The sequence below is a fragment of the Mercenaria mercenaria genome, chromosome 5 (genome assembly GCF_021730395.1).
Source record: "Mercenaria mercenaria strain notata chromosome 5, MADL_Memer_1, whole genome shotgun sequence".
Lineage (NCBI taxonomy): Eukaryota > Metazoa > Mollusca > Bivalvia > Venerida > Veneridae > Mercenaria > Mercenaria mercenaria.
This window is the reverse complement of record NC_069365.1, coordinates 10,133,720-10,145,948: the sequence shown is the minus strand read 5'-3', so window position 1 is coordinate 10,145,948 and position 12,229 is coordinate 10,133,720. Positions and strand designations below refer to the sequence as shown.

At 32.8% G+C, this 12,229-nt stretch overlaps 1 protein-coding gene across 2 annotated transcripts in view; it reads left to right on the top strand.

Annotated features, from left to right (window-relative positions):
- The window catches only part of LOC123556420 (neurogenic locus protein delta-like), a 99,572-nt gene that overhangs the window by 71,171 nt on the left and 16,172 nt on the right, over nucleotides 1–12,229 (top strand). The window contains exon 1 of one of the 2 annotated variants that reach the window (XM_045347090.2): nucleotides 5,438–5,737. The exons of the other annotated variant lie outside the window; for it this stretch is intronic. The gene's annotated coding sequence lies outside the window, so the exon portion shown is untranslated. Of the gene's footprint in view, nucleotides 1–5,437; nucleotides 5,738–12,229 lie in introns of those variants that run through there. 2 annotated transcript variants of the gene reach the window in all.

Genomic DNA, 12,229 nt, shown 5'->3' with positions numbered 1-12,229 from the left:
GGATTTTTTTCAACCGCATACTCTGGTTATATATATATATTATGTTAAAACGTCCTATTTTCATATAAGAAACAACTCAACATTCTCCCGTTTAGCTATTTTATAAGAATCTTTCACTGGTTGAAGGTGCAAATGGAAATTTCTGGCTCTCGGATAACTGTTTTGGCGGTAACGAGGCTTTAAAACAAATGTTTTTCTTTTGAGCGCCTTTTCATTATAGTAGCGTATGAATTTACGCATTCATACTTAAATTGCAGTACGTGAGTCATTTTTCACCCTGGGGTGCAAGACGAATTTTTCTAACACCTGCCAACACACTGAAAAACCATGTCTGGCATGCAAGAATACAGAGTTACGTGCGTTAAATCGCGTATTTCTTTTGTTGAACCCTGCTCACGTTATAGTGAGGAAAAGTAAACACATCTCAAAAGGATAAAAACAAGGTCACAGACTAGACTGGACACTGTGACTGGCTTCAGAGGACATAGCTTATTCTAAAAGTATCCAATTCTGCAGTATTTGGGCTTAAAACTGAAATATCAAAAATACCCTTTTAAGACAAATCACAGGCGACAGCAAGGGTCCTCTATCTGGTTCTGTATTCACCAACACGAAGCGCCGTCTCCATTGTCAGACCTCGATTCTTCAAACTTTTCTGAAACGCTTGGCCTCCATGTCTCTTTTGGTCAGCCTCTGTTCCTTTTACCCTGAGGTGTCCAACGAAGGGCTACTCCGGGCAGCAAGTTGGGAGGCATGCGATAGATGTGTCCGAGCCATCGCCAGCGTCTTGTTCGGATGGACTCTAAAACTGTTCTGTTGCTCAGTTTTTCATTTGAGATGGTTGGGCCAAAAGATCTTCAGAATACGCCGTAGGGATTTATTCAAGATAAAACAGTTTCTACTTTAAAGACAAATCCAGCTGTATTTAGCTATATTTCAGTATTTTCAAAATTGCACTTAGAGCAGATACGGAGTAAGGCATGGTCTGACTGTTAAACGCATTATCAAACTAAATAGGTATTGTCTGCATTCTATATAAAACTGAAAACTTTTCAATGGCTTATGCCTTTAAGGTGTCTGTAACTTTCATTTTCTTGAAGAAATTGTCTGCGTTGAATAAAATAAAAAGAAACGTATGTGTGTGTAGAGGAGGGGTCGGTTTAGGTGGTCATGTTTGATGCAAGAAAAGTATTAACAGTCAAATAAACACACGCTAAAACGACAAATTGTAGTGCCTAAGTTTCCATGACAAAGTCTGTTATGCTGTCACTGTTACCTAAATGTCAAACACGCATCAGTCATGTGATTTCATCAAGCAAATTGATTCCGCTATTTTGCGCGCGACATTTCCCTATTCAGGGTTTGTATACCCAAACAGATATTTTTCAAAATTAAGAAAACAAAAAACTTCCTCGTTTAAAGGCTTGTCTAAGAATTTTAACAAATGTAGGTAAAGAGCGAGTATTTTAAAAAAAGTTAACACATCAAAATGTAAATATTGAGAAAAAATCCTTGATATTTTAAACCGTAAGACAAATCTTGGCTTTAATATCTCTTATTAGAGCAGTTTCGTGTTACGTTTGGATGCATTATTTCAAATTATTTACCAAGAACCATAACATCAATTTCATGCCGTATATCAGCTGCTTGTGTTCTACTACCGTACTCTTACTATTAAGCTTATACATACTCGAGCTCAACTTATGCCACGAAATAGCTGACAATTTTGTTTCTTTATAAAACGTGTGAGGCTTTTTAAAAATATAGATTGAACAATAAACATATACATCTTTTACGGACACCTTTACATTGTCAATGGGGCTTTTCATACAATTGATAGCTTCCAATATGACTTAAGCTAAATCTGCGTTAATATGTAAACTCTCCAGCTGGTCTACCCTCTGTTGATGGTTCTGGGTGCCTGCCCATTAACACAAAATAAGAATGTCTGTAAAATTGATCTGCAAAACAAACTAGATATTACAGTGCTATCTAAATGTGTAAGCAGCAACAACATATGCTACAAGGATTTGTACTTTTGCAAGTTGAAAGTGAATCAATAGTCATTTCTGTCTAGAATGTATTGAATGTTTCTTTTTCTGTTCCATTAATGTATTATATGTTATGATGTTTTAGTAACATTTTACAGGTAGTATAAAGTGTAAACTTGAACATTTCCCAAGACATAACCGTTCACTTTAGTTTAAAGTGTCCAGGTTTATTGATTTTTGTCAAGACTAAAATTGTAACCTTTTATTTTTTACACAGTGCTTCTGCAGCTTATTCGTTGTTGTTCACAGACTGTTGAGAAAATTGAACTTTATTTTCTACGCAAACGAAATTACAAATGTATTGATGGTATAGTTATCTATTGCTGTTCTTGAACAGGAGCATCTTGCAAGTTTGTAATCCTGAGTATAGTTAATTAATTCTATTCGACAAACACGCAATTTTTGTACATTTTATAAAAACAATATAGACTTTGATTATAATTTCCCTTCTAAAACCAGACATTCCTAATAAAATATGGTAACGCATCAATAGAAACTATACAACTTTGACGTATTTCTGGCTATATGTTCCGGAAGTACAAAGTGCACTGCAATGAAATATCTAATTTCAAGTCTGCGCAAAGTTTCCCCAAATATTATGTTAACAAAACAAACGAGATGCTGAAATACTGCGTCTGGTATTTAACATGTTATCATTACAAAAGGTATCGCTATAATAGCATCTGTTAAATTGTCGTATATGAAGTCGGTGTTCAAATGCACGATTGAAAATACAATATCCTTCTACCTATAAAAAGTAATGTTGCTGAGTCTAGACTGTTCTCTCAATAATTTCATCTTCTTCATAAATGTACATTATATTAGCTTTCTCTAAAAGATAGATTGTAACCTTTGTAGACATGATATTGAACCATCTGCGTTTTGAACAGATCAAGACAAACTCAGAAGTATTCAGCAATAGAAAGTACTGACGATGTTCATAGATTCAAATAATCATATATTGATATGTTTAACTTATCTCTCCAGCTACGGAACAAAAATGCAATTTAGGAATACAAAACGAGATACACCACTTGTATATTTTATATCACAAAAGAAAGAAATTAGTTAAATCATTGGATTGGTTTGGAATTAGAAATATGATAATTACACTTTGTGCTGCAATGGTGAACTGTTACTAAAACATCGTACTACACAAACACTTGAAAAAAAATCTATCTATGTGAATATAAAAAAGTTTCATCGATGGAATTAAAATTATTAGAAAACTGTTAAACATATTTATTGTAAAATTGTTCATTTATTTTCTCTTTTGTACAACTATAACCTACTACAAGATTTGTGTATACGTAACAACGAAGCAATTAACTGCTTAATAATCGGTAGAAATAGTGTAGTTTTGTTAAACAAGTGCAGTAATTCCTTTAAACTTTCACAGAACATCACTCTACTGCACAAATTTGAATTACTGCTATTATATATAAACATCTTGACATAGTTAATTCACAAAGAAACAATTTAAAATATAGAATTTAATTAAATCATAAAGTACACATCATAAAAATATATCACTTGTACACTAAAAGGCGTAAAACCATATTCAAATGAAATATATAATAAGAAAGTATAAAACAAATTTATCTTCGAGTTCATCAGAATACATTTAAAGATATTCGATTCTATGTAATATAATATATTATGTCTGAGCTAATAAAACTGAAAATAATATGGGTAGTGTTTTAACTGTAGGTACCAAATTAACAGAATCTAGATTGTAGTCCATTAACTCCTGCTGGGTTAAACGGTTAATATGCGATGAGAATAAACGTCCCTGAAATTGTTTTATGCAAATACTCCTGAAAATTGCGGGGCTCAATTAATTCTTGAATGTAACTTAAATGAAAGGAATATCAAATCTGCAGCACTAGCATTATGACAGGATATTGAAGGATGTTCTGAATGCAGGTTATACAGGTTGAATGCAGGTTAAAGACAAGTCATGAAAACAATTAAAGACGAGATATAAAGAAGAAAAATTTGGAAGTACGAATTGGACACAAAGCTATTTTTCTGGGATAATTAGTATGATAAAATGGCCAGCTTGACTTAAAAAAAAATTTTTAGGGACTTATTAGTGGAGTACGAGTACTAGTATCTTAGCTACTTTGAAGTAACACAGAGAGATTCCACATTGTTCTCATAAATGCATTACTTAGTAACTAGAAATAAAGGCCCTCAAAAACCTAATCATTTAAATGAAATGCATGTCCTTTTATAAACAAATATAAGCAAAGCGTATATATATTTATTATGACTTAAAATTCTCCTAGAACACTCCAAAGATTCCAGTATATATTCGCATTAAGTTACTTTTACAAACAAACAAATTTTAAATATACATGAATTGGTTTCTAATAATCTATGTGATTTCTGCAATATCAACATTGGAACCACTTGCATGTTTTAGGGCATAAACTCAATAATTTGTTCGGAGCTCGAAATATCCAACATACAGTAAACTTTATAATGTCTTAACACTTGGTTTTGCTGTAACTCTGTGATTTCAGCAGGTATGCAAATTTTGATTCCATACCTCATGTTTTTATTTCGATGTAAATGAGATGTTTGGAGCCATATAACCTATACTGAGTTGGTGCGCCGTAAAACCCAAATAAATAAATATATAAATAAAGGCGTATGTTTCGGTCGTCCTGGAATTACAAATAATCATAAATTGTTATTTTATGCAAACTGTTCATTTAAGGAATGAAATATAGTAACACAATTCCAATTTCAAAAATTGTGTGGACAATATATATTTGCGTTTATCCCCGGAAAACGATATAGATAAAATGAAATACAGATTAGACGTACATATTTCATCATGTTTCAATTTGTCCAAAACTGAATTGAAGCAACCCCTGAGCTCATTCTTAAAATATAAATTGAATACTGCTTAGAAAATGAAGAGAATCCTACATTTTCAGACCCTTTCTTACAATTTTTGTCTGTTCTTCCTTCGATCAACGTCACATCTTAATTATGTAACAAATCCTTCCTTCTACATCAATATGCACGCCCGACAGCAATATCATTTTACAACAGCGCTATCAGAAAATAATGAAGAACCACTTTGTCACATTGCTGATGGATAACTTAATAAATAAATCGCCGTTCATACCAAATCGTGGTTTACAATGGCATTTTGGTATTTAACTTTCACGATACCAATAACACAAGAGACAAACGAGTTCGTCTTGGAGCATTTGAGATCTCGCACGTAAACCACGATTGTTCGATTGTCTGTTTCTTGTAAAACGTAATAGATCTGCTACATTTAGAATGCGCATTTTAGCGACTAAGTGAAATTCCATTATGTTATGTAAAGAGAACCTTGGGCTGCAGAGTAATAAGAGGCGATTGGTCTGTAATAGGTTTATGGAATACAATTAAAATATTTGTGTTAAAAAGTATGGTTAACATGTTATTGCTTCATAGTTCTGCACGTGATCAGGAAATATTTTTCTGAATGCTGTTGTCAATAAATTATGCATAAGGAAGTTTTGTGGAAATGTTGATCAGTAGTTAATTGCAGACTAGAACACATTTAGAGAAAGTTTAAGGCTTATTTGAGTGATCCAAGTGTTCTTCGTTTTGAAAAGACAAATGTTGGTGTTTATGAGAAATGTGCTCAGAGTTATAGCTTAAAGTATATTTAGTTAAAGGTAAGCTGTGTATTCATTTGCATATTTATCATTTATTTATACTATTTAATCATAGTTTTGTAGAAGAATCTTATGTTCATCGTAGAATACCCAGGCAAAACAAAAAAGTCTAAAATGATACTCTTGTTGACTTATTGTTATTCAATTACAACATAAGGCAGTGCTTGTTATGGCACATAAATTGAAAGTGTAAAGGGGGTACGTACACGTTGTGTTTGCAGTATTGCAAGTTTTAATATAATTGTCACCATATATATTTATTGTAGAACTAGTCTAAAGGGAGTAGCTTTAAAATTCCACATTACATTGGCAGTAAATGCAATTACATTGGCAGTAAATGCAATTATATTAGCAGTTAATGTACATATAATTAAAGGTGCTACTTTCGATTGCTTTGTTAATGCAATATATTGATTTTTAACAAGAATCTTGTTCATCAAAAGATAAAAAGATGAATATAATTTGCCAATAAATTACAAATGGAATGAGAAATGTAATGCTTTGGTAAATAACTACAGATACATTAATGTAATACTATTCCAGTACCTTTGACAAATGGAAATTGTTTTCGAAGCATGCGCTTTAAAGTAAAGATTTCGGTGGAAAAGTTTGTCAGAGTTGCTGATGCTGTCAATTTAGAATTACGTGAATTACAACATGAGCTACACTTGCGAAGGTGATAACGGCCACGTGTCAAGTCTTACATATGGAACCACCATACCGGATCAGATTTCATTAGTAGCAGAATATTTAGATAAAAGTTGTAAGAATGAAATAAATGCCACATATGGATATGGTGTTTTTAAAGTCCTTTAGTGTATCAGATAATGATGATGGGTTTTGCTTAGTTGTGATGATAATGATAGCATGTTGCAAAAGAAGACAATGACGATGTTTATGTTGTTGTGAATAATGATAATTTTGCAAGTTATTTGTCAAAATATCTGACGTCTTAATGTAGTTACATAAGTGTCCAGTCTAGTTACTTATACATTTAATTACGAACATGTCACTTTAGTTATATATGAGTCCTTGTTACTGTCTAGTACCAGCACAGTATACAAGTATTAACTTAAAATGTATGTGATTTTGTGTTTATAAGTTGTAATAAGCACATGCAGCGTCCTCTGGACTACTATAAACATAAATGAGAGGGGAAACAATTTGGCCACATTAAGGCTGAACGATAATTAGTATGTATATGATCTTCGCTCTTACTTACCGGTCACGCTCGCACCAAGTGATGGGTCCATGATAATGTTGTACCGCTCATTTTTTATTGACTTTCTGTGATAACGTTGAAACCAGACGTGCATAAGTTCGTCAGAGACTAGTGATATCCCATACGAACCAGCCATTTCGCGCGTGCCTGTTTCTGGCACATATAAAATAGTTACATAAAAAGGTGATAATGTTACAATTTGGTGGATACATGCATGTTTAGTGTAGTACCATTTTGGATAACGGAATGAAAACTGTTTTTAACGTATTGGTCAAATGGATTTTTATCTCTTTGTTTTCTTACTTCTATATTGTTGAATAGCTGTAAGCTGTATTTCACTTTTGATACAAGTTTATTTTATAACAAATACAACAATTACGTGTCGTTTGTTTAGCACAGTACGTTCCAGATTATTTCTATCGTACTATTATCCTGAATAACAATACAATTCTTGGAAATGCGCTTTGAAATATCTTAGTTTCTGGATTTATTTCGTTTTATCATATTGTCCGTATAACGTATCTATCTTATTCGCCTTAACAAAATTGTGTTATCCTTTGTGGTCTTAGTTAAAATGATCAATGCTCTAATTAACAGTCTGAAAGCAAACTCCAACATTAGTTCATGCATAGCTATACACATAACGGATGCATAAACAAAAACAAGAAATAGATTACGAAATCAAACAACAAGCAATTTAATGTCCGCATATAGATTTCAAAAGATGAAAGTGCATATTTATTAAACAAATTGGGATGTTTAGAAATATTTGTACGGCAACTAACATTTTATCTCAACAATGAATATTGTTTTCATGACGAAATTGCATGTGTTGAATCTTACACATTTTCATGTTGTATAAATACATGGTTTTAAACATATTTTCTGGTGGCCAGTGGGCATTTTACCTTATATCGGTGAACTGTATTGTTGTCAAGTCTAGCGTGTCTGCAGAAATTACATTCAATAATATTGGATTGACAATTGCATTGGGTGAACAATATATTAGTTTTCAGTAAAATTTCAAGGAAAAGTAACAGGTGGTAACAATTATAGTGGAACTGATACTGAACAAAGTGTAATTTGAACAAATCAATAGGAACTCAAACGCTGCTAGGTATAGGAAAATATTTGATGTTCTTAAATGTTTTTAAATAGTAACAGTACCCTATAACAGATGATTGCCTCTACCAGTGATCTTAAGTATTATAAAAGTTCAATACGAAAAGTGGCAAGCGCGTCATATTGTTTCATTCAAGCATTGAAAATGTAAAGGTAAAGGTAAAAATAAAGTTTATTAATCGTCGCGCTACATGAAACAATGAACATAAGCTCTGTAGAGCTACTGGCCCTATTTTAAGAACACATTATACCATACCCAAGCAATTTGCTGGTACCCATTTACAGCTGGGTCGAGTGAGGCAATCGTAATAAAGTACCTTGCCCAAGGACACATGGCAAGTAGCCAAGAATCGAACCCGGGCGCTTCACCTCCTTAGAAAAGCGTGTTAGCCCTCTCGACCAATGCGTAAACTGAAAGAGAAAGCAACACGGTAAAGCAACATAGTACTTTGTCGTCGATATGAAAATCACGAGATACAGCATTCTTTTAAATTCATAGCATGGAAAAACAACTTTGAATTTGCCTGCTAAACGTAATTAGCAGGAGCATTAGTTAAAGCTGAAGATAAGCCTGTTTGAATCTGTAGAAATACAGAGGTTATGTAATAAGAAACAATATTACCTTTGCATAAATATTAATTATACCGAGATTCTTACTTAATGATAAGATCCGGCTACACTTGACCAATAATTGATTAAGAAAAGCCGGAAAAAAACTGCATGTGTGAAATGGGTAATGACTGATGCCTAAATATTTGATGGTTCTCGGGACGGTGTCTGATTGCAAAAGTTTCTGTAAAGCTATAAATAACATCACAAGCACATCTGCAAAGATCAGTACGCATTCAGATAAATGCTACAATTGTGTTGATTGCCCATGAACATCACGGAAATAACTTCACAATACACAGGTTATTGAAATAACGTGACATTAAATGACAGGTGTCATTGAAGACTATTCACATTTATGATTCTGTAGCAGTATGCGTTAATGAATATATAGGATAATTGTGGCACTTATTTTTTTAAGCCAAACAACTACATTCAGTTTCAACAATATATACAGCAGAAATAACATTTTCAATGCTTCAGCAAAAGTTTGACACATATGGATGAAGTATAATTGAAGTTTTATATCATGGTTTGCTCCAATTTACCAATCACGTTCACACCAAAATGATGAGGAGCGAAAATCGTCTGAAAATTGACGTGTCAACTACCGTTAACATACGACATGACGGAGTAAAATGTAGGGGCCTTCAGGTTTTAGTATGATAAATAAAACTTCCTTTGAATGTAAGGAAAAGCAAGAGACTACTTTGTAATAAGCCTATGGCGAACAAAGAAAGCCTTTGTGCTAAGAAATATGAAATTGTTAATCAATTTTACATTTGTATTTGTTTACATGCTGATGAAAATTACAGTGTTCACAAAAGGGAACATTGTGGAATTATTTATCAGTAGTTGATTGTAGAGTATAGTGGAGATTTAGAGAAAGGTTTATTTTTCAATTTTTGAAAATGACCAACGTTTGTGCTTATAAGAAATGTGCGAAGATTCATATCTTTGCGTTCGCTTAATTTTAAGTACATAATGTACTTAATACCAAGTTACTTGATACAAATATGTTTTTCTTCATTGCAGGCAATGCAGGCAAAAACAAAAATGTAACGATTGCTGATATTATTTTTTTAGAACGTTCTAGTATCGGTTCATGTTTAGCTAAAATAAAAAACGGAAGTATACTTGGTATTTGGTATGTTTTATTTTTATTGCAGTATTACTTGTGATCCTATATACATTGCAGTGATCCAGCTTAAGGAGTGCAGTTTTTAAATGTTTAAAACGTTTGCACTAACATTAATAGTTTTTTAATATAATATCTGTGCTTTGGCTGGAAGCCATTTTGATTATACTTTTAGTGCCATCTTTGAAATAGTATTAAAAGTGTCTTCAAGATATTCATTAATAAAAATTTAAATACATTCCAAAATACATGGTGTAACACAAATAAATAGAAAAATTAAAAAATATATAACTGTCGTCTAATTTATCAATCTTAAACAAAATAACAACAACAACATTTTACCTTTGTAGCATAATACTCTGAATTCCGTTAAAGTGCCGCTTCAAATGTAAACATTTGTCTCTGGATTTATTAACATGTTCAGTAATTATCAAATAAATTTAGTGGAACTTTGTGCTTATGTCTGTTTTGTGTTTAATTATTTTGAATGCATCGATGCACGATTTTGTTGTTAGCAAACCTTGTATTATCAACTTTTTGCTGAATATCTGGTACAATATCTGGAAGACATTTCACCAACACTAAGCAAAGATTATCTAATTAACTTTATCTGGCCTTTATCGTTAACGAAATAAACACACCATCTCTTATCGAGCACGTAACAGCATTATCTCATAAGCGCGCACCTTCATGTGTTGAACAATTGTAAAATCCAATAGAAATCGACTAAATTGTGTAGGCATTGTAAGCAACAAGACCAATTTAGAGTTGTAATAAAAACAAATATTAAATAATCTGTGTCTTTTTTCATACAACAAACTACAATACCATTTCTAATGCACTCTGTAGAGCACTTTCTCCTACACCTAGTTTAAATGAAAGTTCTGTCACAGTTGTTGAAAAAAATAGAAAGAAAACGGGTCGTGGAATAGCTCCGTGATGGTCTGTTACACCAAAAAGACGCATACTTGCTCTTATCCGCACATTACACCACATCTTTTGAATTTGATCTGCAAATCTTGCTATCGTTGGATGATAAGCAGCAAAATCGTCCGATTAAAGCCTTCGCCTTACATTAAAATGCACCAGAATAGAACCTAGAAGTTTTACTTATTTCGACCGATTTACTAGCTTTATTCCTATGATATGAGTAAAAATGGCTACCGTACTGGAAACGAGTAACAAAGTTAAAAGTTTTGTTTTTTTTTGCCAAATAATAAGCCTCCAATGTCATAATCGAACAAACTTGGAAGATATATGACATACATTTATTGCACCGTTCGAATTACTTTGTTCGCGATATATCAAATGGTTATGGCAAAAGAGCGTTTGCAATAAATCTGTAAATTAGTTTCTAAAAGATATATTTCAATGACGAGGAACTCTAATATCATTAAACATATGAAAGACTGAAAGGCGCAATAAAACATTTAAACTCACACTTCATTTTATATTAATAAACAAAAAAAACCCAACAAAACTTTCTTTACTCTTCAAGTACTTGGTTGTTCTTCACGTGTATTCCAAAAAACATCAAAGATTTTTAAAGTCGTAAGTTTACAAAAACTTAAATTTAACTGAAGTAGATATTTGCAGATATGAAAAAAAAAAAGATTCAATAAATATGATAAAAACACAAAGAAAAAGAAAACAGAAAAAGCGTAGAAAATACTATGGAATTCCATAAACGACAGCGTCCTGCTTACTGCCTACTGTTTATTGCCCACTGCTTACTGCCTAATGCTTACTGCTTACTGCTTATGGCCTACTGCCTATTGGGCAGTGTTGCATGTTCCATTACTGCTCACCAGTTCATTGTTTTCACTTTGAAATTGTGAATATTTGTTAACCACCATAACTCAAGGCAAGTGTACATAACTCCATCAAAGTTTTGGCTGAATTATGGGCTGCTTTACCTGGAAATCTGTTAAGTCCACAATTTGTCTTAACTAATTCACACATGGCTTTGAATACTTGTTTACCATCATGGCTTCGATCTGTAGTCAAGAGGACATACATTTGTAACTGTGAAGGATGAGTGAATTACAAAGCTGTTTACTTAAAATTCTATTTTTGTTTCCAATTGAACTGTAGTTTTTTAAATAGGTGAGAGTGCTGTCCTTCCAACTGCTCTTGGAGACAATCAAACTAACTTCTTCAGTACCAGTATTGGGACCGTTCAGTATGGAGCGGGTCACTGGAAAAGGGGCACTAAGTCTGTGACATTTGCAAATACATGAAGGCATGTCTGACCTATACGAGCAACCTGCACAGCTGGTAGAGTCCATTATGTTGTATGATGCTTTACATTCCTCATACTAAGTGGGTTCCCTGATAAGTGGGACAATAAAAAATGATTCGGACAGCCAAAAATTTAGATATTTTTACACTGAACATATAA